This window comes from Lolium rigidum, chromosome 6, assembly GCF_022539505.1.
Source record: "Lolium rigidum isolate FL_2022 chromosome 6, APGP_CSIRO_Lrig_0.1, whole genome shotgun sequence".
Taxonomy (NCBI): Eukaryota; Viridiplantae; Streptophyta; class Magnoliopsida; order Poales; family Poaceae; genus Lolium; species Lolium rigidum.
Window position 1 is genome coordinate 298,548,596 of NC_061513.1, and position 27,231 is coordinate 298,575,826.

Here is a 27,231-nt window from a genome sequence, read left to right on the forward strand (position 1 = left end):
GCTGAGACAGATCCGCCTCGCCAAAGGAGGTCCACGTGACCTTAACTAGGCTGGAGCAAGGAATTGATGCGAAGCGACTCCGACCGAGGCCGAATTCCAGGCCCGTCCAATCCGGAGGCTCCGCAGCGGATACGCTATCGCGTCGTGCCGGATCCTGGAGAAGGACGTGTCCTCGAACATGGGGAAGATTCTTCCATAGAAGAGCTCGCCATGCAGGCAGGCCGAGGTGCCATTGCAAACTCGGAAATCCTGACCAAACCAATAACTCCGGAGGATGCCGCAGACCCGGAAGCTCTAGAAGCCAAAAGGAAGGAACTGCTGGCTACTGCTTGAGATTTGCCAACACCGCAGTAGTAATGCTGGAAGAAAGGCAAGAAGTAGAGGAGGTGATGGAGAAATTCCTAGAAAGAGAGCGCAAAGCTGTTGATTACTTTGAGAAGGCCAAAGCACTCCGAGCACGGTGGGAAACCATCATAGAGGATGCAAGCAAGGAAGCAGATAGGATCCGTCGGGAAGCCATTGGCCCCCGCAAGATCAACTTTGCGACCACCACCGATCATCAGCCGCTCACAACTCCAAAGGACAATATGAAGAAGGTTGCGGAGCTCCTGGCCAAAAACGATGAGGAAATCGACATCGCACATCTCCGCACACTCGTAGCTTCAGAAATGAAGCAACAGAGTAAGGCAGACACTTCGCGCAGGTTGGAATCTAACCCGGAAATATGTGTATCCACCGCGTAGAAGGACGCCTCAAGAAGGGAGCACCGTGACGAAGAATCGCGCACCGGATCCACGGAGCGCGAAGAAAAACCGAGAGAACATCCAAATCCGATCCCCGTACCCTCGAAAACACCTTCGAAGGACCCAAACAAGGGAAATGTTTGATGTACACCGGTAGGGACAAGTACCGGAATCCGTCACCTCCCCCCGGACCCCGCATCCTCCTCCGCCACCTCGCCGACGCAGTCCAGCCGGAAACACCATACCCCATGGGCCTAGTGGAATTAACATCCGCGACAACACGGCCCCTCAGAGGAATCAGAACACGGAGCGCACGCCGGAGCCGCGTCGGAACCGGAACGAAGAACGCGAGCCTGAGCCACGCAGAAGCCGGAATGAGGGAGGCGGCCGCCATCATGGAGAAGGTAGCCACCGAAGCCGGAGTCAGCAGCCAGAACGGCGCAGAGAATCTGAAGGCGGAAGCAAAAGGTCCCATCGGCCCCCTCGCAGGTCTCCCTCTCCACCACCTAGTGGAGGAGGTGGAGGCGGAGGCGGAGGCGGAGGCCGGAGATCGCGCTCGCGCTCAAAATCTCCTGCCCGCAACAGCCCGCGCGACGCACAGTAACGTCTCAACGAATATAGATCTGAATACATTGGCCCAGAGTGCTTCGGCAGGATGATCCGAGAGGAGCCAAATCCAAAGGGCTTGAGCCTCAAGCTACCCGGAACTCTGAAGCATTACGATGGCAGTGAAAGGCCCGATACCTGGATCGAGGACTTCTTTAACGCAGTCAGCTTTGCTGGAGGGACTCCCAATGTAGCCTGTCGCATGCTTTAGTTGTACCTTGTTGGCCCAGCTCGTACCTGGCTCAGTGACCTAGAGGAGAACTCCATCTTTTGCTGGTCAACCTGAAGATCGCCTTGGAGAAACACTTCAGGGGCACCTACAAAAGACCTGCCATAACTAGCGACCTACAGGCATGTGTCTAGAAGAAGAATGAAACCGCACAGCTATGCACGCCTTCATAGGTGGTTTGCAGCAAGGAGGGCAACAAGAAACGAGTGTGAGAACATAGATAACCGCACAGCTATGCACGCCTTCATAGGTGGTTTGCAACAAGGAGGGCTGCTCCGGCACAAGCTAGCTTGCCTGATCAACGGGAATAATCTAACTTTGGATGACATGATCGGCATTGCCGGCACTCACACGGCCGCTGATGATGACGCGGGTGGAGAGCTCGCAGCCACGGCCTTACCCCGTATCAGCCAAAGAAAAACCGCGATGGCGGCAGAGCAATAACAACAGGCGGAAGAACCCCTCTGACGACAAGAAGAGCAGCGGATCCGACATGGTTGCCATGATGTTCCAACGTGGAGGTCAAGGAGGCGGAAGAGTCCGCGGACATGGTGGCGGAGCCTGAAGAGGCCAGCAGCGCGCTGACTAAGTCACCGCCGCTGGGTTCCGCGCTCCCAAACTTATGAAAAGTACAGGGATATGCCATGCTTAGCCCACGTAGATCCAGCTAATGGCAAGTCCTCCCACACCAGTCGCAACTGCAAGTGGGTCAATGACCTCAAATCTGACCCGGAAGCAGGATACACGCGCGCCCGGAAGCACCGCCCGCGAGGCAAATGAGGCAAGGGCAAGAATAAGGAGAAGGACGAGGACAATTCCGTGGCGATGGAAGAGGATGAGGCTTCGCCAGATCCAAAAGAGGGTTCCGTAGCCAATAAATCCAACCCCTTCGTCAAAAAGAGTGCTGGCGCGTACCACACCTTCCTCGGAGCCCCAACCGTCCGGGCCAAAAAATCGGCCCTCCGGATCCCGAACGCCACACTTCCGGCCGTGCCGCAATGACGTCAAGTGGTCGGAAAACCGATGCACCTTCGATAGGTCGGACCATCCGAAGGTTATCCCCAAAGAGTGCTACGCTTTGGTTGTGAGTCCCCACATCGACGGGTATGACTTCTCCAAGTGCCTCATGGACGGTGGAGCCGAGCTGAACATCATGTACCTGGAGACTCTAGAGAAGATGAACCTTTCCAAGGAACATCTCAAGCACGGCACCACGGAGTTCCACGGTGTTGTTCCGGGTAAAAAAGCAAACTCTCTGGGCAGCATCAAACTTCCCGTGGCCTTCGGCGATGTTAATAATTTCCGCGAAGAGATGATCCCGTTTGAGGTTGTGCCCTTCAAGAGCTCCTACCACGTCATTTTCGGTAGGACCACCTACCACAAGTTTCACGCAATGGTGTGCTACATCTACAACAAGCTCAAGATTCCAGGTCCCAACGGTATGATCACCGTATCCGGAGACTACCAGAAAGCTCGAGACTACGAGGGTGAAGCTGCCTTTGCAGAATCTGTAATATCTGGAGAGGAGCTGCAAGGCTACAGGGCCGCGGTGGATCCAAAAGAGATGCATGCCACCAAGAAGCAGATCTCCAAACAGAAGACCTCGTTAAAGGCCACGATAGACACCAAGAAGTTTGACCTCATCGAAGGCGACGCCACCAAGCAAGTGTCTATCGGAGCTGGCTTAGAACCAAAATAGGAAAGCGCTCTTGTTGAGTTCCTTAGAGCTAACATGGATATCTTCGCATGGCAACCTTCTGACATGTCTGGGGTACCAAGGGAACTTGCCGAGCACTATCTGAACATAAATCTGGGTGCAAAACAGGTGAAGCAAGCTATGCGTCGCTTTGGAGATAAGAAGCATCATGCCATAGGAATGGAATTAGCAAAGTTACTAGAGGCAGGTTTTGTAGTAGAAGTTATCCATACCGATTGGGTTGCAAACCCCGTTGATGGCGCGTAAAGCACACGCCCGTTGGGAACCCCAAGAGGAAGGTGTGATGCGTACAACAGACAAGTTTTCCCTCGAAAAGAAACCAAGGTTATTGAACCAGTAGGAGATGAAGGCCACGTGAAGGTTGTTGGTGGAGGAGTGTAGTGCGGCGCAACACCAGGGATTCCGGCGCCAACGTGGAACCTGCACAACACAATCACAATACTTTGCCCCAACTTAACATTGAGGTTGTCAATCTCACCGGCTTGCTGAAAACAAAGGATTAAACGTATGGTGTGGAGAATGATGTTTGTTTGCGATGAACAACAGAGAACAGCGATTGCAGTAGATTGTATTTCAGATGTAAAAGAATGGACCGGGGTCCACGAGTTCACTAGTGGTGTCTCTCCAATAAGATAAATAGCATGTTGGGTGAACAAATTACAGTTGGGCAATTGACAAATACAGATGCACATACATATATCATGATGACTACTATGAGATTTAATCAGGGCATTACGACTGTTATCACCTGAATTTGACCGAGTCAGAGGTGGGCCGCGATCAAGATGGGTTTGAAGAATATATGTATAGAAGGAATATGAGAATCGGCCTTACATGCAAAGTTTGGGCTAGTTTGCCCATGTATCTGTAACATATTAGATTACGTATCGGTTAGGAGTTAGAGTTTTACCCGTGCACGGTTAGGTGCACGCCTGAATTAGAAAGTCCCTTGGACTATAAATATGTATCTAGGGTTTATGGAATAAACAACAACCAACGTTAAACACAAACAAATCTCGGCGCATCGCCAACTCCTTCGTCTCGAGGGTTTCTCCGGTAAGCACCATGCTGCCTAGATCGCATCTTGCGATCTAGGCAGCACAAGCCTACCTACGTTGTTCATGTGTTGCTCGTGCTCGAAGCCTTTTTGATGGCGAGCAACGTAGTTATCTTAGATGTGTTAGGGTTAGCATTGTTCTTCGTATCATATGTTGTCGTAGTGCAACCCTTATACATCTAGCCGCCCTTACACCTATCTCGGGTGTAGGGGCGGCACCCGCTTGATCATAGTCTAGTAGATCCGATCCGTTACGGTTGCTCCTTGTTCTTCAAGGATTAGTTTAACATCCGCAATAGTTAGGCCTTACAAAGGGTTGGAGGATCCAGCGGCGTGTAGGGTGTAGTTTGCTAGCCCTAGACAGGGATGTTCCGGGGATCAACCTCGTGTTGGTTTTTAGGCCCTGTCTAGGATCGGCTTACGATCACCGTACGCGAGCGCGAGGCCCAATCGTGAGTAGGATGATCCGATTATGCGGTGAAAACCCTAAATCGTCGTAGATCGCATTAGCTTTATTTTGATCAAGCAGGACCACCATATATTTGTGCACCTCGTACGAATCATGGGTGGATCGGCTCTTTGAGCCGATTCACGAGACAACCCGAGAGCCGATCGAGGCTCGTATTTAACGTTTACGTGTATGCCCTGCAGGAAACTAAGCGAGGCATCATCCAACACCTTCCCGACCGGGTATAGGTCAGGTGGCACGCCCTTGCGACGAGCATCGGACGTGTGACCGAAGGCTTTGCGGGCCGTCGCTCCGAGGGACCAGGGCCAGCCGCAGCCCTAGTTGTTCCCGGCTCTACGGTGTTGCCGGTCGCTGCCCGCCGGTGGGTTTCGACCGCAACACATTCTGGCACGCCCGGTGGGACAATCTTCGATATCCACCGCATCGCCGTCTACATCCGAGATGGCGGAAAGCACTCCGGTCAAGTACGAGGATCTGCCTGACGAGCTCAAGAAGAAGCATGACGAGATCAAGGCAGTCCTCGAAGCCGAACTCATCGGCTCTTTCCACGAACCCGCTCCCATGGCGTCGGGTGGAAGGGGTTCTCACCGAAGGCGCACTCGATGGAGTGGACCTGTCCGCCCCGTCGGAAGAACGCACCGGGTCGCTGCGTCGGAGATCAACTACATGGTGGCTCATTCGCTGCACCGCCACTCGAGAGCCTGGTGAACACTTTGGAGCGCGTCGCTCTGCGCGTGATCCAGGAAATCATGAGCCATCGGTATTCTCCATCGGGACCAGCTCTGGGGACTTACAAAGGAGAGATGCCACTCCAGTCCCATCCACCGCTGCCGTTCGCATGGGCGGCACCGGAAGTGCCGAACTCATCGGCATACGTCATCTACAAGATTGGTGGTGATCCTAGTGACTACCAATTCCTACCTGAGGCGCCCAAGGAGATCCCGCACGGATACGCGTGCGCATACGTACCAGACTGCAGTACCTGGGCACTCTCGAACCAGACTGCAACAGCAGGGGCCTCTGGAACAGCAGGAGGAACGTCGGGAGCAGATCTTGAGAAGCAAACGTGGCTAGCTAAGTACGCCACTCCGACAAACCTCCAGAGCCCAGCTCCTGCAGTTGGCTCAGAACCGGAAAAGCAAGCATGGCTGGCTAAGTATGCCACCCCGGCGAATCTTCAGGGTTCGACACCTTCAGCCATCACCGCGGATCAAATTTGTACAATTCTGAAAGATCGGTTCGGCATGATGCCGAAAAGGAAGACGTTCGGCTATACCAAGCCGTACCCCAACGAGTACGGATTGATCCCGCTACCACCCAAATATCGGCTCCCGGACTTCACAAAGTTTAGTGGATCGGATGGTTCCAGCTCCATCGAGCATGTGAGCCGATATTTGGCACGAGCTGGGCACGATCTCGAGCATCGGACGAGCTGCGTGTGAGGTTCTTCGCACAGTCCCTCACAGGATCGGCTTTCGGATGGTACACATCGCTGCCACCGAACTCCATCCGGACTTGGAAGCAGTTGGAAGAGCAGTTCCATGAGCAGTATCACTCAGAGGCTTCCGAGGCTAGCATTGCCGATCTAGCACAAGTACGACGAAGCGCGGGGAAACAGAGTGTCGAGATACATCCAGCGCTTCGGGACCATTAGGAACCGATGCTATTCGGTTCACGTAAGCGAAAAAGAAGCGATCGAGTTGGCGGTGGTGGGTCTCTCATCATCGATCAAGGACGTGGCCTCCCAAGCGGACTACCCTTCATTGGCGCACATGGTGCAGAAGCTATCAGCATATGAACAGCGCCACCCAGATGTTTACCAGGACAAATTCAAGCGTGCGGTGGCCCTGGTTGAGGCAGACGAGGATGAAGGTGCTGCGGGAGATCGAGAGGTAGCAGTGGATGAATGGACTCGAGCTGCAGGCCCCGTGTCCTGCAAATGGGTTAAGCCACAAGGCCCTCCAAAAGGGATCGACTTCGACGTGACCAAAACTGAGCAGATTTTCGATCTCTTACTCACGGAGAAGCATATAAAGGTACCCGAAGGCCACAAGATCCCCACGGTGCAGGGAGCTGAACGGAAAGCCATACTGCAAGTGGCATAACACGTTCACCCACACCACTAACGATTGCAGGGTGTGGCGGCAGCAGATCCAAATGGCGATAGAAAATGGACGGCTAATTTTCAACCAGTACGCCATGAAAGTCGACACACACCCCTTCCCCGCCGTTAACATGGTGGAGTATACTTACCATGGAGGGTGCCAGCCAGATTTCTCGTGCAATATCAACATGGTGGGACCTGGGCACCACTGCGGTAAGGACGGAGATGAGGGCAGCTGCTCTCATAGCAAAGACACAGAGGAAGCCGCTCCACGCGATCGGCTCCGCCAAGACGGCAAGCGCTACATCACGAGAGGGAGAAGTGAAGAACATAAGATATCAACGACCTCTCTCGATCACCTCCTCAACAAGTATGTGAGTCGGTATGACCAACGCCGGCGATACGACGACGATGATGAAGAAGATCGTCCGGCTAGGGACGACGGAGACGTCGTCGGCATGATCACGACGAGGAGCGATACGAGCGCCACGCCAAGGAAAAGTTGAGGGAGCAAGACGACGTGGACAGAGCATCTGGGACTGCCCCTTCTTCGGACACTCGCTGGGATTCAGGAATGAGCCGATTGCCAACAATCGGCAAGCGCCGTAATGCAAACGAAGAAGAAGGATGCAGCTAACGTGTCCGTGTTCAAACATCTAGGGCCTCTCCCGCCTCGGAACAGGCATGCTGAGTCCGCTCGGGTGGAAGATCTCGAGGAACTAGAGAACGATGATGAAGAAGACAAGTATCATCGGCCCAGGTGGTGCCCTGATGGGCTCAGCCGTTCCCAGAAGAGAAGGGTTCAGCGTCTACGTGGGTTGGAAGAAGCCGAAAGGTTATACCTGCACACGTTGAGGAAGGCACGGCCTGATCTGGCCGCCAAAATTCAGCGAACCCTGGACGAAGAAGGTCGGCCACAAAGAAAAGAGTGGCGCCCCAAGCTAAGGAAAGCCGATGATGAGACATCGGCCGGCACAAACATGGTCCTCATCCTCCCAACAGAGTTCATCGCTCGAGGATTAAACGATGCACTCAAGGTGGACGACGGCGAGCGCATCGACATGACGAGAGGATGAAGTTAGGTGGGTCGTATCCACTGGCCTAACCATGTAGGCCGGAGCAAATCAATGAGCAAACGTGGCGAGGCTGATCCTTGTGATCGGCCCCAAAAATTTATGGAGGGACATTACAAAACCTTCATCGAACAAGCAACGTGGAGGCCGATTCCAGCAATCGGCCAAAATTATCCTCACCATCCGTTCTGCCTGGGTTCAACATTTGGTCCAACGGAGCCGATACCATCAAATCCCTTGAAAGAATCGGCTCGGGGGGCACCTGAGTGGATAAAACACGAGGATATGCAGCCTAAGATATCCTTTGATGATGGGTATTGAAGTATGGGGGCCGATACATAAATCGGCCGTAAAAAATTCAAATTTTTTTAAGCACAGCCGATGCAGCAGACATCGACTTAAGGATATAAAGCCGATGCATGGCCATCGACTCAAGAGGTATAACTGTTATAATCAGAGGGTCAATGGAGCAGGAAGAGGACCACGAAGAGAGACTCTAATGGAAGAACTCCTCAATGGAGTGGTTTAATGGCTCGGATCCTCTCTTCAAGAACAATGCCAAGAGCAGCATGGATATGCAGATCAGGCTAAGGGTGGGTTGCATCAGATCCACCGAAGTAAAGGAGCCGATCTGACCAGCAAGGCGCAAGAAGTGGACTGAAGAAGCTCGGGGGACAGTTCACCCTGAAGGTTCTCTGCTTTGAGGAGCCGATTTTGTTGGAATCGGCTGGCTCTGCATTATACCGTGAGGCCAATGGCGGCACATTTGGCTGATTCACTACCTTTCTCGCCTTGACTGAGGCTCGGGGGGCAGCTTGTCTTGAAGGACCCTTTGCTATAAGGAGCCGATTTGGTTGGAATCGGTTGGCTCTGCATCGCAACTGTTCTGAGAAATGGTGCTTTTGTTCCCAGAGATATCGGCTTTAGCATCCAAGCTGATTCCGCAGCGAGTTCCGTGGCGCCCGCTCAAGACCAAATCACCAGCCTGCTGCGATTAGCTGTGCCAAGTGCTATCGTCATCGGTGGAGCTGGCTAACTTGGAGGGATGACTGAATTGGCCTGTCTCGCAGATTATCGTGAGAAGCTAATGCGTTGCCACCGGACTTTGAGCATTGGTTAGGCTAACAGTCGACAAAGTCAGATGAGGAAAAAAACGGCTAAATCAGCATAAAGGACATCGGCAAAATCAAAGGAAGTTTCTTCATTGATAATAAGATTTCTTACAAAGAGGAGCCGATTGTTCGACAAAAGGGACAGATTACTACAGCTAATCCTATGATAGTAGATCCCTACTCTAAGGGTTGTTGCTGTCTTCGCCGTCGTCGGGGTAGCCATCGTCATCGCTGTCTGTCGGCGAGTTCCTCGTTGCTCGCTACCGTAACCTTCGGCGGAGGTTTCTTCCTCGTCATCGTCATCATCCTCATCCGACCAAGCCCAGCCACGGATGCGCTTTGGCGGCGGTTCGTCGGAGGAGGTGTCGTCCTCCTGTGCCTTCTTCATATCAGAGGAGATGTCTTCGTCTTCGTCATCCTCTTCTTCTTTGGTGATGGAGGTGAATTTACCCCGGAAGGGAGGGTCGTCGTCATCGCTCTCCGCCTCCAGTGCTCCGTCGATCAGGAATCGGAGGTCATCCTCCCCGTCAGTTAGGGGCATGGCCCCATCGGACCAGACGAGGTCCTCGCCCTCTGGCACGAAATCGAAGTCCCACTCCCGCTTGTCCCAATGCTTGGGAGCGCGCCGGTTGTACGCCTCCATCTGGTTGTGCTTTGGGATCGACTCGCTTGAGGAGGAGGATTGGAGGGAAACGGAAGAGGAGGAAGAGGACGACATGGCTATTAAAGGAGAGGGTTTTTTAGTGCCGACCGCTAGAATAGAGGAAGGGGATGAAGAGGATTGATCAATCGGCACGGTTAAATAATGAGGAGCCTAGTGGAGATTTAATGCCACAGCAGTTCCGAGGAGATGGTGCCCAACAGAAAAATTTTGCAGGCCACGTGGAGAAGTGGAAAGGGCAAGGCATCATGATAAAGGATTCTGCAGCGGGTTCTGCTCTGCCACGACATGACCCGACGAAAGAAAGCGTAATGATTTTGGAAATGTCATTTCCAAAACCAGGGGGGCATGTGTGTAACATCCCAAAAATTCAAAATAAAACAAATGAATTTCACTAGTTCCAAATTTTGGAACCAACAAAAACTTTTATTAAATTAAGTTTGATACATAGTGATCTTGCTTAATTCTTGTGCTATTGCCATGATTGCTTGTTATTAGTATTTGAAATAATCTTAAACCCTAAACCTCACCCCTCTTTTCACCATCCTGGTTAAAATAAAACAAAAGGAAATTAAATAAGAAAAAGGCATATGTGCCTATGGCTATAATTATAAATCTTTATCCTAGACCTTTCTACTTTACTAGTAAGTGAGCACGTGCATCGCACGTCTCAATATTACAAAAAAATACAATGACAAATATTTATAAACAACAAAATTGTTCATAATACAATTTTACCCCCCCCCCACTTTTCTGATGATTAAATTATGATTTGTAATGAGAGATTATAGCAATTGTAACTCCTACATCTTTTGAAAAGAAAATGCAGGGTTCTACAAAATTCTAACCATACTAATTATATACTATATGAACTAACTTTAAGCATGCTTAATATTCTATGAGATATGACTTGAAGTTTCTAATTATTTTTAGATGTGCACACCACACAGAATGTCAAAACTGTTCTCAAGGAGATACAAGCGATAAAATGTTCACGGTAGTAGTTTTTTAACAATAAAAGAGAGGCGGCTCCATTTTGCTATTTTGAGCTTTACAAAATTTATTCAAGATCAATTTAAAGAATTATTTATTTGTATATACTCTTTAAAAACATAAAAAATAAGATCAAATTGAATGCCAAAAAAACTTTGGCTTGAATCAGTATAACTTCTGCACATCATTTATATGCCCTTCTTCCAAGTGATAAATTCCAATATGAACAACAATTGCAAAATCTGTAGTGCCATGCAAATAAAAACTATGCCATACTTGTTTGGGTGAATCAGTAGCATGACCATTTTTAAAATATATCTATAGGAAACTTAAGGCTGCCGGAGGGAGACAAAATAAGCCAGGAGAGTAGGCTTAGGAAGGTGGTGTGCCGGTGAAGATCCGCGAAGTCATATTCACCATCTTTCTCATGATCTCTTCTAGTCCCCTGATGCCGAGAAGCTAGCTCGCATCTATGTGCATGCCTTCATTCAGTTACATTCCCTCATCTAGGCCTGGGCGTTCGGTTTTAACCGAAAATTCGGTTCGGTTTTTCGGTTCTTCTGATAATTCGGGTAATAAGAAATGAGAACCGAAATTATATCGATTTCTTAATTAATTTGTAATTCGGTTATCCGAAAATTCAGTTCGGTTTTCGGTTTTTAACCGATTTAACCTAATTTTGGCAAAAAAAAAAAACAAGTCAAGTACTTATGATGGCATGCAATAGCTTGGCAGTTGCTCCTCCTAACTCTAGGAACCATACCACCATGTATAGCAAACTACTCGTAAAGCTAGATGAAGCAAAATGAAATTAGACATATGCTTATATACACGTACTATTTTGTGGGGGGAACTTGTATACATATACTACGTGTATGAGGCTGCCTTTAACTTTTTTAGGTACGTGGAGTTTGGTATTTTGGCCTGCTTGGAGTTCGGTTGTTGGGCAAAGAAATTTGTTCAAACGATTGACAATGAACTTCTGTATGAGACGATTATGCTATCTGTTAACAGTATATCGGTTTTTAAGGTTATTTCGGTTAACAGATGGTCAAAACCGAATTTGTTAATATAAATTCGGTTTTCCATATTTAAGCACCGAAATTGTTTTCGGTTGATTCGGTTTCGGTGTATTCGGTTTCGGTTCCGGTTAGTTCGGTTCGGTGTTCGGTGCTCGGTTTTTTATGCCCACCCCTACCCTCATCGATAATGGAGGTGAACAGCAGCGACAAGGTCACAGAGTTACCATACCCGGCGTTCCTGCTGGAAGAATGATGTATCGACAAACCGACCTGGCTGCTTCTGGCCTTCACCTGCCACTCTGTGCGGCTTGATGACCTCCTCCGTAACCATGTTGGCATCTCCCATGAGCACTGAGATCACACTCTGACATCGAGCTCTGGAGGGCCGTCTGTGTAGGGATCCCTAGGTGCAGATTAGTGTGAGGCGGATCACCTGGAGCACCTCCTCACTATTGAATTTGGATAGCTCAGGATCCATCAAATCCAGGGGTTGCCATTCTCGTACTTGACCTACAGGCCACAGGCTACACCTGATAAAGCATTGCGAGTTTCAGAGGTTACATTAGTGTCTGTACTGCCACTATGCAGGTTGTAAACTTGTAATACTACCAAAAGATAATAAATGGAGGGCTCCGGAGAAAAAGGTTGAAAAAATATTAAAATCTTCCACCATCAAACAATCTGCAAGCAAGACTTAACATGGGACATCAGTTTTCTTGAGTTCGGAAAATATTACATCTGGAAAGGAATGGTTAGACCCATAGTCTAAAATTTCACATACAAACTCCCTTATCTGCTACGAAAAAAATAAAATAGATTACCGAAAGGAATGGTCAGACCTAATCTAAAATTTCACATAAATCAAATAACCAAACCTTGTATATAATTTTATAACTTATCCTCTTATTATTGTTTTCCAACAGACAAACTTACAATCATTGGAGAAATACCTACGTACAAAATAAAATTGAAAACTGATATATTTGTCTTTCAACCAGCCGGTTGTTTGTGGGTTAAGTTAGACAAAACGAAACCTACTCGTAAATTTTGCAAGAAATCTATATCTTTTTTTTTGAAAATGCAAGCAATCTATTTGTAACCTAAAACCATGTAAAAATTGTGTGGTACAACTTATAACATTGAAGATTTATTTATTGAACGCCGGCCCATCGAATCAAAAGGGGCCTGAAAATGTCAAAAAAGAGAACACATGCACGCTTTGTGTATAAGAAACAATCTGATGGTACCTTCACATCGGTCTAATAATTATTTATATATGTTGTTCCACAATGGTCATTCTTGATTTACACAATGACCTATATTAGAACCTCAAAGTCGTATTATTTACACAATGTGCAACCTGAGCCAATACATATTAACATAGTATAGTTGGACAATGTTAACGCTGTAAACTGGTTTTATACATGATCTCGAATGCACAATTTGTCATTGGTAGGCACAATAAAAAGAAAAAATTCAAATTCAATACATGGCAAACTGAACCAAATTTGTATTGCTAAGAGCAATCTAGAGCAAACTAAAATGCTATATATAAATATTTTGAAATAGAGATAAACCAAAAGCTCGTATATAGTTAGGAGCAAAGACCAAGGCATAAATGAGTTAACATGACTTATTTTAAGGCTGACATCAAACAATTTCATTAGAATTCATTGTTGAAGTGAAATAAATTTCGTGTAAATATATGTAAGTGCAATACAAACTATTGAGCAAAACATCTCCATATGAATTAGTATTGGCAGGCCCAAAATAGAAGTGGGGCATAGTACATTTGTTTGTGATTAACCTCTTCCTTATACAATAAACATGCCATCACACAAGTAAACAACTCAATGAGAATGCATACATTTCGGAGCTGAAGTGAAAGAAGTATCGTCTAATGAGTGAACCAGATTTATTTTCTTTTTTTGCGGGTTAACCTGATTTATTTTCAGGATAAAATTAGATGACAAAAAGGAAAATAAAATCTGCAAAGGCTGTTGCATAATGAAATTTCAGATGAAAGAAAGTTCCCTTGCAGTTGCGTATTGCAATTTTCAGATGGAAGATGACTCAGTCGCTCACCGATCTGGAAAACAGAGGAACGTCCGCGTGAGGGAGTAGAGGAGAGGGCCAGCACAATCGTGGAGATCCAGCGCCCAAATCTGGAGTGTTGGAAGATCGCCGACTCGTCCGGCCGTCGGCGGTCGATCGGGCCACCATGAAGGGCACCGCTCGCGTGGTGGGAGTGCAGATTTTCAGCGGGGAGGCGGGAGACTGGGAGGGCTGCGGTAGCGGGAGGTCGTTGGCGGCGTGAGCGTGCGACTGTGCGAGGGCTGCGGCGGTAGAGGGGCGACGGTTCGTTCGCTAATCGTCCGCCCATCAAACACGGAGCGAGTGTGAGGCGTCGGATAGTTTGATTAAACGTTCAAGATTGCTTGGATCCGCGGCTCTCGCACTTTTAATAGTAGTGGTGATTTAAAGGTTTGGAAAACATTCATACACCCTAGCTAGCACTTATCAAACCAAAACCAAAGTGAAACAAAAGAAATAAAAAGAAACTAAAAATGCCATAGAGGCATATGTGAGTAAAATAATAAATTTGTGAATTTAAGAAAATTGACCCTAGGACTTGTTGTGAATGGTTGGATCACTCCTATATACCATTTCAACACTCAACCACACCAATTGGTCAAGCCAAGTCAAATCTAAAATCAAATGCAACATATGCATAGAGGCATATGTGACACATAGCCATTTCACCAAATTTTGCCCTATGACTCTAAACCTTGACCAAATGATGTGAAACCTTCTCTCAACCTAATATAACACTAAATTGACCCTAACCCAGGTCCAAGTAAAGCAAGATCAACAATTTACAAGTTTAATAAAAATTGACACATCACCTCTTATGTGTTATGGCCATTTTTGCAAATCTTTGAACAAGACCATTTGAATTGGTTTCAATGGTTGGAAAATGTTTCTAAACCCATAAGAATCACATTAGAGTCAACCAAAGTCAAATCAAATGGAGAGAATTCACATAGTGAGAAAATCCCCAAAATTCCCTCACATACATTTAGCCAAATTTGCAAATCTTCAACCAAGGCCACCATTGCTTGATCTCTTGCTTGTAGAATACTTATATATGATAAACAAACACAAATGCATCAAAGAAACAAGAATCAAATCAAAGAAAATCTCAAATTCAATTCACATATGATAATGGTCATATGTCCCAATTTTATTATCTTCACCACTTTGCACCCATTTATCTTCTGATTCCTCAACCAAACTTAGTCAACTATGACCATGTCATCCAAGACCATGTCAAGTTCAACAACTTTTATGTTGACCATCATCACTGATGTTGACCAGGTTGACCAGTAGAGATTTGACAAGTGGAGACTTTGAAATTATGGGAAGATCATACCAAATTTGAAATCTTGCAAATCTCCACCAAAATGACCACCACCACCACCTTTCTTTCTCTTTAATTATATAAGTGAGCTCCACCAAAAAGAATTGCAAATTTCCAAATAAAATTTCATGCGGCCATTTCATCATACACCTTGGGTGCACAAATGCTGAAATGTGAGACATGCTATTATCCAGAAGATTCTTGCCTAAACCCCTTTTATCCCTTTGATCATTGTTGCTCTAGTACCTCCTCTGCATCAAACAAAGCCACTTGGCACTGGTTAAAGTGGTGCCATGATCCAATATCATCCATGTAAAGTCCCATGCCGGCCACACTCACTCCATCTCTCCCTGGCTCTCCCCTCTCTCTCTCACCATGTCATCGAGCTTCTAGGTACTCCCCTAAGCACGCCTGTACCAGCCCTACGCAAAGAGACACACGTAATTGTCCAGAACAAGCGTGCCCAGACGCGCCAGAAAACGTGCCAGGCACGCGGTGACCGCGCCCCGACCCAATCCTGGACGCGCCAGAGCGCCAAGCGCTCGAGCACCCTCGTCCCCCCCTGCATGCCTACCTCTGCCTAACGCTTCGCCAACCTCCCCTCTACGCCGTAGACATGCCCGCTGGCTCGCGGACGCCTCGTCACCGTCGCAATGATCCGAGCTCTGCCGCACCCGTACTGAGGACACTCGAACGTCGCCAGCCTGCCATCGTCCTTCCCTCGCTGCCCCTTCACGCGCGTCGTCCTCTCCATGACCCCAGCAACCTAGCGCGACCCCTAGCTTGCCCCTTCGCCGCTCCAGACGGCCGCGCCATGCTCGACCTTGCCGTGCACCCGCAGCACCTCAACCCCCTATAAAAGGAGAGCTCCCGCGCTCAAATCTTTCACACCAACAAGTTTCTATCATCCCTCTGATCCTCCTCAACACCTTCCCCTCCTCAATTAGCCTGCCTCTCGCCGGAATTTGACCGGAACCCGCCGCCACAGTAGCTCCTCGCCGCCGACGATTGACGCCTCCCCAAGCGACGCCGCGACCACCATTCGACTCCTCGTCCTCGACAACCTCGCCGCGCACCCAGCAGAGCACCGCGGGAACCTTCGTCGCGCCGCCGACCCCCTACCTCGCCGGCGCAGCAAGTCTCCTCCCCCGACGTGGACGACGATCCCCCATCGTCCGATCCAGCTTTAATCGCACGGTCGAGATTGCCAGGTACCGCTTCGGCATTTATAAGTCGCTGACGCGCAGGCCCCACTCCGTCAGACGGCCCGTGGCGTGGGCAGCGCTAGTTGGGCCGGCCCAGTCCGTTTAGTCTGTTTAGCCCGTTTCGTTTTCCCGCGTGGCCCAGAAATTCAAATTCGATTTAATTCTTTTAGTTCAAATCCAATACTGCTGCCCACTTCAAATTTGAATAGTTTGAAATCTACTACACCAAATTTAACAAATTTTATATATTTGGAAAGCTCATGAAATTATCTAAATAATGCCACTGGCCTCATGTCCAATTTCGTAATTAAATTCAAATGATAAAAACAACAAGGCAGGGCCTTTTCTAACTTCAAATAAATACTAAAACTTATCCATAAATGATTTTGAGTTGATTCCAACTCTAATAATTCACATTTGACATAATATAATTGTTTATGCAAAAATATAGCATAGTTGTTTTGCATGATCATGGACTAGATTCAAATAATGGCTATGGAGCCATTTCTAGTCCATTTAACACATACACATAAACTTATTTAAATAGTATGGGAGCTTCTCTCTCATTTAAATTGTGATCCTAAGTAATTAAAATAGAGGTACTGACCTTGGTCTAATAAGCCTCATGCTTGGTTACTTAGAGATTTTAAATCATTTAGATGTTAGTTTTAAATTATATGAGGTGTAGCACCTCATTTAAATTATTACTCCCTCATAATAGATATGAAAGGTTGACCTGGGTCAACTTATATTTCATACCTTATTATTATTTGTGGAGATTAAATCTTGATAGGATTTAATGAGAGGAAATTATTTTCTCCAAAGACTTAAATAGCAAATCAAATAAATGCTCCTAATGAGAGGAAATTATTTTTCTCTTAAATAAGAACAAACCAAGTAACTCACCATACCATGCTTGAATTGATGTTAGAATAAGTTGTGTGAACCCTTTTGTGTGTTTTAGTCTAGCATGTAAGTATTGTTTGGTGATTGTGTACCTCGTATTCATCTATAGACGCTAGTACCGGAGACTATCAAGAGGAGGAGGTATTCTACCAGGAGGAAGAGCCTGAAAACTTTGATCACCTCACCAATCAAGGCAAGCTAACACTCTTGCAAGGTTCCCTTGTGCAAAGCTCTACAGGAACAAGGCACCATTAGTTTTACTTTATGCTTAATGCTCCTATCCCAAGTTTTTACTTTACAAGGTTTTTCTAAATTTTGTTTATCAAAAGTTTACTTTTTGATTCATGATTCACTTGGTAGATATAGAGTAGAACAAGAGCATCAAAGTCAGCCTAGAGCAAGAAAAGCTAGTTAGCACCCCTCATGACTAGTTGCTATTGCTAAATAAATAAAATTGATTACTCTAGATGGGATCATGTGAAATGAAATGACTTTGAAAACCTTGGAATGATGATTCATTCTATTGAAAGATTTTGAAGGTGAATATGACTGGTGAATGACTTGGTGAATTTTACAAAACTCGATGGTTGGGTTCGGATGCGATACCATTCCAATTTGAAAGTACCCCCACAATACCCAACATGGGTAAGGGCTTAACTAGAAATTTATGTGCTTTAGTATGGGTTCCCTCTAAACAAGCGTCATCGGGGTTAGGCTGGAGGCTGCCTCTACAACAAAAGAACTGATGAGAAATGATGTTAATATGAGGTGAATGTCCGGCCCAAGCCCTGTGCAGTTCCCGGGTTGACTGCGGTTTTCACCGGGAGGCCAAGCTCATGGGGAGAGGTGCTCATACTAGAGTGTGTAAGTGAAAGGTTATGGTTGGTAGTCCGCATACGGAGTATGGTAAATCGGGGCCGCTTAACCCCGACGGATTATTGCAAATGTTGTGGCACAAGTGTACGACCTCTGCAGAGTGTAGAACTATTCGAATAGCCGTGTCCACGGTTATGGACGATTGGAAAGGCCATACTGTTCCGTCATCAGACCATTTTCAAAAATGTGACATATGACTGGTGTTTTAAATTTTGAAAGGTGAATGGTGAATTTGAATTAAATCACAACCGAGTTGTGGGAATGACACTAATGTTCCCATTTGAGTTAGTCTAGTGATTCAAGCATCTTTACTAAAGGTTTATGAAATAAACTTGGCTTTATGCAAATAAACCTAGAGCTTAGTACCCCCTTACTAAAATTGATAGTGCTTACACTAGTATTAGTTTGCGAGTACTTTAAAAGTACTCATGGCTTTGTCCCTGGCTATTCAAATGGCCAGACTTTGAAGGGGAACAAGAACGATCGAGGAAGATGGACAACGGGACGTCTACGACAACTAGGATCTGCTCCCGACGTCAAGCGTTGGCCCGTGGATTAGATAGCCACTACTACTTCGCTTCCGCTATTTGTGATGTTCGTTGATCAATAGATCAACTACTATTGTAAATTTGGATCATGTGATCTACCGTTGTAAGACGATTATGTGTTGTAATAAATGATGACTCTATGATATTCAACTATTATGTCTCGCAACAACAATATTCCTGGGATTGCGATGTATGGCATAATAGGCATCTGGACTTAAAAATCCGGGTGTTGACAAGTTGGTATCAGAGCCATTGTTTGACCTTAGGAGACCCTAGTTAGAATGGACGTCCGAAAAAAAACTTAGTTTCAAAACAAAGGAAGTAAATATTTCTGAAAACTTATTTCCCACTCTTACCCTTGAGATCTTTTTCAAGTGAGAAATTCATGCTCTACTTTTCCTTGAAATTCCTACATAAAATTTTGCACACTTGAGCACGTCTCTAACTTAATCATCCTCATTGCTCACAGATGAAGTACCAATGGGAGTTTTATCAGCTTGGTCCCGGAGGCGACCTAAGGTTCGAAAAGGATTTGAAGCAACTAGTGGAATATCTAGGACACCCGTATCCCGAGTTCTTCGGAATACCCCTCAACAACCACTCCGGAGAACCACCTCGGTGGGAAGTTTCCACTGATCTCCGAAGAAAGCTTGGAGCCCCGGTATGGGAAACCATCTGGTTTTCTGTAACGGGAAACACTTGGAAGGAAGGACTAGTCAGAGCTATGCAAGAAGCAATTTTCCGTCTGTGTGGACAAAATGAGAACAAGATCAAGAACACTCGCTTCATCTACTACCCAAGACATGACCCCATGGGAAGACCGATGACCATGCTCCCACGTACGGAGATGAACCCCTATGTAGCACACCAGGACTTCAAGATGTACAAAACCCGCAGGGATTTGGACAACGCCCTCGCCTCTCGCCAAGCACATTACCCGTGAAGACGAAGAATTCCACCCTGAAGAGTAGTATCACCCCAAGCACTTAAGTAGGTGTGAGTTGTATCAGGATCCCCTTGTATCGTAGAGCGATGAATGGTTCTTCAAACCAACGGTGTGTTAGCTTTGTAATATGTGATGTTTGGAATGAATGAAAAAGTGTTGTTGGTTTTTACCCCCGCAACACTACTCCAATTTTCAAGTTATGAACTTTTTAAACTTTAACAAAACAAACCATAGAAATTCCCTCTTATCTTATCATCTACCTCAATGATCAGATGGCCCCACCAACCCGCAACACCACCCAAGATGCCATGATGCAACTGCTGCAGACGATGATGGCAGACCGAGAAGCCGAAAGAGCTGAACGCCAAGCAAACCTTGCCGCACTGCAACAGATAGCTCAGAACAATCAAGGCCACGGAAACAATGATCACCCTGGATCAAAGCTGAAGAACTTTCAGCACACCAACCCTCCGGTATTCAACAAGACTGAAGAGCCCCTTGATGCTGATGACTGGCTCCAGACCATGGAGAACAACCTCGAAGTTGCGGGAGTTGAAGCCGCAGAAAAAGTACTGTTCGCCACCCACTACCTGTCAGGACCTGCCAGAGCCTGGTGGACAAGTTCCCGTGCAATGAATGCGGGACAGATGATGACATGGGAAGACTTCAAGCTGAAGTTCAGCAAGTACCATGTGCCCCAAGGACTGATCAAGAAGATGAGAGACGAGTTCCGTGAACTCAAGCAAGGAAGAATGTCCGTGGTGGAATACCGCGACAGATTCCTCACTCTGTCAAGGTACGCCCCGGATGAGACCGACACCAATGAGAAGAGAAAGGAAAATTTCTGAATGGACTGCATGACGAGATGCAAACTGTGTTGGTGAACATTCCGTTCGCTGACTTAGAAGCCCTCGTGGACTCAGCCATACAGATGGAAGGAAAGCTGCATCAAGACAATGAGAACCGCAAGCGCCGGATGATGAACCAGAATGGACCCCACCATACCCAGAAGTACCGCAACAACTCCTCTAGAGGATTCACCCCAAGACACAACAAGCCCCCTGCTCAGAATTATCGCCCCAACTACACCAACAACAACGGAGGACCCCCGAAGCCCGGAGGCAACAACAACAATAACAGTCACCACAACAACAACAACCACAACAACAACAACAACAATGGGAACAACACCAACACCAACACTGCCCCAATAACTGGAAGCAACACTGCTCCCGTCAACCCCAAGGACAAATCCACGATCAATCGCTATGAATGTGGAGTTGTGGGCCACTACTCCAATGAGTGTCCCAAGAAGCTTGCCAAGATTGCCGCCCACACCGCCGCACCTGCCCAGCAACAAGCGTCGCTTCGCCGGTAGAAGGAACCAGAACAACAACAACGGCCGCCTCTACCACATGACCGCCATCGAAGCTCGTGAAGCACCCCAGACCATGCCAAGTATGTCTTCCTGTTAATAAAATGCTCAACCTCTCTTAGGAACCTAACTTTTCTTAAAATCTCAGAACTAGATTTGTTTAAGGGGGAAGGGTTTGTAACATCCCAAAAATTCAAAATAAAACAAATGAATTTCACTAGTTCCAAATTTTGGAACCAACAAAAACTTTTATTAAATTAAGTTTGATACATAGTGATCTTGCTTAATTCTTGTGCTATTGCCATGATTGCTTGTTATTAGTATTTGAAATAATCTTAAACCTTAAACCTCACCCCTCTTTTCACCATCCTGGTTAAAATAAAATAAAAGGAAATTAAATAAGAAAAAGGCATATGTGCCTATGGCTATAATTATAAATCTTTATCCTAGACCTTTCTACTTTATTTAAAGGTTTGGAAAACATTCATACACCCTAGCTAGCACTTATCAAACCAAAACCAAAGTGAAACAAAAGAAATAAAAAGAAACTAAAAATGCCATAGAGGCATATGTGAGTAAAATAACAAATTTGTGAATTTAAGAAAATTGACCCTAGGACTTGTTGTGAATGGTTGGATCACTCCTATATACCATTTCAACACTCAACCACACCAATTGGGTCAAGCCAAGTCAAATCTAAAATCAAATGCAACATATGCATAGAGGCATATGTGACACATAGCCATTTCACGAAATTTTGCCCTATGACTCTAAACCTTGACCAAATGATGTGAAACCTTCTCTCAACCTAATATAACACTAAATTGACCCTAACCCAGGTCCAAGTAAAGCAATATCAACAATTTACAAGTTTAATAAAAATTGACACATCACCTCTTATGTGTTATGGCCATTTTTGCAAATCTTTGAACAAGACCATTTGAATTGGTTTCAATGGTTGGAAAATGTTTCTAAACCCATAAGAATCACATTAGAGTCAACCAAAGTCAAATCAAATGGAGAGAATTCACATAGTGAGAAAATCCCCAAAATTCCCTCACATACATTTAGCCAAATTTGCAAATCTTCAACCAAGGCCACCATTGCTTGATCTCTTGCTTGTAGAATACTTATATATGATAAAAAAACACAAATGCATCAAAGAAACAAGAATCAAATCAAAGAAAATCTCAAATTCAATTCACATATGATAATGGTCATATGTCCCAATTTTATTATCTTCACCACTTTGCACCCATTTATCTTCTGATTCCTCAACCAAACTTAGTCAACTATGACCATGTCATCCAAGACCATGTCAAGTTCAACAACTTTTATGTTGACCATCATCACTGATGTTGACCAGGTTGACCAGTAGAGATTTGACAAGTGGAGACTTTGAAATTATAGGAAGATCATACCAAATTTGAAATCTTGCAAAGCTCCACCAAAATGACCACCACCACCACCTTTCTTTCTCTTTAATTATATAAGTGAGCTCCACCAAAAAGAATTGCAAATTTCCAAATAAAATTTCATGCGGCCATTTCATCATACACCTTGGGTGCACAAATCTGGAAATGTGAGACATGCTATTATCCAGAAGATTCTTGCCTAAACCCCTTTTCTCCCTTTGATCATTGTTGCTCTAGTACCTCCTCTCGCATCAAACAAAGCCACTTGGCACTGGTTAAAGTGGTGCCATGATCCAATATCATCCATGTAAAGTCCCATGCCGGCCACACTTACTCCATCTCTCCCTGGCTCTCCCCTCTCTCTCTCACCATGTCATCGAGCTTCTAGGTACTCCCCTAAGCACGCCTGTACCAGCCCTACGCAAAGAGACACACGCAATTGTCCAGAACAAGCGTGCCCAGACGCGCCAGAAAACGTGCCAGGCACGCGGTGACCGCGCCCCGACCCAATCCTCGGACGCGCCGAGCGCCAAGCGCTCGAGCACCCTCGTCCTCCCCCGCATGCCTACCTCCGCCTAACGCTTCGCCAACCTCCCCTCTACGCCGTAGACATGCCCGCCGGCTCGCGGACGCCTCGTCACCGTCGCAATGATCCGAGCTCGCCGCACCCGTACCGAGGACACTCGAACGTCGCCAGCCCGCCATCGTCCTTCCCTCGCTGCCCCTTCACGCGCGTCGTCCTCTCCATGACCCCAGCAACCTAGCGCGACCCCTAGCTTGCCCCTTCGCCGCTCCAGACGGCCGCGCCATGCTCGACCTTGCCGTGCACCCGCAGCACCTCAACCCCCTATAAAAGGAGAGCTCCCGCGCTCAAATCTTTCACACCAACAAGTTTCTATCATCCCTCTGATCCTCCTCAACACCTTCCCCTCCTCAATTAGCCTGCCTCTCGCCGGAATTTGACCGGAACCCGCCGCCACAGTAGCTCCTCGCCGCCGACGATTGACGCCTCCCCAAGCGACGCCGCGACCACCATTCGACTCCTCGTCCTCGACAACCTCGCCGCGCACCCAGCAGAGCATCGCGGGAACCTCCGTCGCGCCGCCGACCCCCTACCTCGCCGGCGCAGCAAGTCTCCTCCCCCGACGTGGACGACGATCCCCCATCGTCCGATCCGGCCTTTAATCGCACGGTCGAGATTGCCGTGTACCGCTTCGGCATTTATAAGTCGCCGACGCGCAGGCCCCACTCCGTCGGACGGCCCGTGGCGTGGGCAGCGCTAGTTGGGCCGGCCCAGTCCGTTTAGTCTCGTTTAGCCCGTTTCGTTTTCCCGCGTGGCCCGTAAATTCAAATTCGATTTAATTCTTTTAGTTCAAATCCAATATCGCTGCCCACTTCAAATTTGAATAGTTTGAAATCTACTACACCAAATTTAACAAATTTTATATATTTGGAAAGCTCATGAAATTATCTAAATAATGCCACTGGCCTCATGTCCAATTTCGTAATTAAATTCAAATGATAAAAACAACAAGGCAGGGCCTTTTCTAACTTCAAATAAATACTAAAACTTATCCATAAATGATTTTGAGTTGATTCCAACTCTAATAATTCACATTTGACATAATCTAATTGTTTATGCAAAAATATAGCATAGTTGTTTTGCATGATCATGGACTAGATTCAAATAATGGCTATGGAGCCATTTCTAGTCCATTTAACACATACACATAAACTTATTTAAATAGTATGGGAGCTTCTCTCTCATTTAAATTGTGATCCTAAGTAATTAAAATAGAGGTACTGACCTTGGTCTAATAAGCCTCATGCTTGGTTACTTAGAGATTTTAAATCATTTAGATGTTAGTTTTAAATTATATGAGGTGTAGCACCTCATTTAAATTATTACTCCCTCATAATAGATATGAAAGGTTGACCTGGGTCAACTTATATTTCATACCTTATTATTATTTGTGGAGATTAAATCTTGATAGGATTTAATGAGAGGAAATTATTTTCTCCAAAGACTTAAATAGCAAATCAAATAAATGCTCCTAATGAGAGGAAATTATTTTTCTCTTAAATAAGAACAAACCAAGTAACTCACCATACCATGCTTGAATTGATGTTAGAATAAGTTGTGTGAACCCTTTTGTGTGTTTTAGTCTAGCATGTAAGTATTGTTTGGTGATTGTGTACCTCGTATTCATCTATAGACGCTAGTACCGGAGACTATCAAGAGGAGGAGGTATTCTACCAGGAGGAAGAGCCTGAAAACTTTGATCACCTCACCAATCAAGGCAAGCTAACACTCTTGCAAGGTTCCCTTGTGCAAAGCTCTACAGGAACAAGGCACCATTAGTTTTACTTTATGCTTAATGCTCCTATCCCAAGTTTTTACTTTACAAGGTTTTTCTAAATTTTGTTTATCAAAAGTTTACTTTTTGATTCATGATTCACTTGGTAGATATAGAGTAGAACAAGAGCATCAAAGTCAGCCTAGAGCAAGAAAAGCTAGTTAGCACCCCTCATGACTAGTTGCTATTGCTAAATAAATAAAATTGATTACTCTAGATGGGATCATGTGAAATGAAATGACTTTGAAAACCTTGGAATGATGATTCATTCTATTGAAAGATTTTGAAGGTGAATATGACTGGTGAATGACTTGGTGAATTTTACGAAAACTGATGGTTGGGTTCGGATGCGATACCATTCCAATTTGAAAGTACCCCCACAATACCCAACATGGGTAAGGGCTTAACTAGAAATTTATGTGCTTTAGTATGGGTTCCCTCTAAACAAGCGTCATCGGGGTTAGGCTGGAGGCTGCCTCTACAACAAAAGAACTGATGAGAAATGATGTTAATATGAGGTGAATGTCCGGCCCAAGCCCCGTGCAGTTCCCGGGTTGATCGCGGTTTTCACCGGGAGGCCAAGCTCATGGGGAGAGGTGCTCATACTAGAGTGTGTAAGTGAAAGGTTATGGTTGGTAGTCCGCATACGGAGTATGGTAAATTAGGGCCAGTTAACCCTGACGGATTATTGCAAATGTTGTGGCACAAGTGTACGACCTCTGCAGAGTGTAGAACTATTCGAATAGCCGTGTCCACGGTTATGGACGATTGGAAAGGCCATACTGTTCCGTCATCAGACCATTTTCAAAAATTTGACATATGACTGGTGTTTTAAATTTTGAAAGGTGAATGGTGAATTTGAATTAAATCACAACCGAGTTGTGGGAATGACACTAATGTTCCCATTTGAGTTAGTCTAGTGATTCAAGCATCTTTACTAAAGGTTTATGAAATAAACTTGGCTTTATGCAAATAAACCTAGAGCTTAGTACCCCCTTAATAAAATTGATAGTGCTTACACTAGTATTAGTTTGCGAGTACTTTAAAAGTACTCATGGCTTTGTCCCTGGCTATTCAAATGGCCAGACTTTGAAGGGGAACAGCAGTACGAGGAATATGGACAACAGGACGTCTACGACAACTAGGACTGCTCCTGACGTCAAGCGTTGGCCTGTGGATTAGATAGCCACTACTACTTCGCTTCCGCTATTTGTGATGTTCGTTGATCAATAGATCAACTACTATCGTAAATTTGGATCATGTGATCTACCGTTGTAAGAAGATTATGTGTTGTAATAAATGATGACTCTATGATATTCAACTATTATGTCTCGCAACAACAATATTCCTGGGATTGCGATGTATGGCATAATAGGCATCTGGACTTAAAAATCCGGGTGTTGACAATGTGTTATCACCAGAATTTGACCGAGTCAGAGGTGGGCCGCGATCAAGATGGGTTTGAAGAATATATGTATAGAAGGAATATGTGAATCGGCCTTACATGCAAAGTTTGGGCTAGTTTGCCCATGTATCTGTAACATATTAGATTATGTATCGGTTAGGAGTTAGAGTTTTACCCGTGCACGGTTAGGTGCACGCCCGAATTAGAAAGTCCCTTGGACTATAAATATGTATCTAGGGTTTATGGAATAAACAACAACCAACGTTCAACACAAACAAATCTCGGCGCATCGCCAACTCCTTCGTCTCGAGGGTTTCTCCGGTGAGCACCATGCTGCCTAGATCGCATCTTGCGATCTAGGCAGCACAAGCCTACCTACGTTGTTCATGCGTTGCTCGTGCCGAAGCCTTTTTGATGGCGAGCAACGTAGTTATCTTAGATGTGTTAGGGTTAGCATTGTTCTTCGTATCATATGCTGTCGTAGTGCAACCCTTATACATCTAGCCGCCCTTACACCTATCTCAGGTGTAGGGGCGGCACCCCGCTTGATCATAGTCTAGTAGATCCGATCCGTTACGGTTGCTCCTTGTTCTTCAAGGATTAGTTTAACATCCGCAATAGTTAGGCCTTACAAAGGGTTGGAGGATCCAGCGGCGTGTAGGGTGTAGTTTGCTAGCCCTAGACAGGATGTTCCGGGATCAACCTCGTGTTGGTTTTTAGGCCCTGTCTAGGATCGGCTTACGATCACCGTACGCGAGCGCGAGGCCCAATCGTGAGTAGGATGATCCGATTATGCGGTGAAAACCCTAAATCGTCGTAGATCGCATTAGCTTTATTTTTATCAAGCAGGACCACCATATATTCGTGCACCTCGTACGAATCATGGGTGGATCGGCTCTTTGAGCCGATTCACGAGACAACCCGAGAGCCGATCGAGGCTCGTATTTAACGTTTACGTGTATGCCCTGCAGAAACTAAGCGAGGCATCATC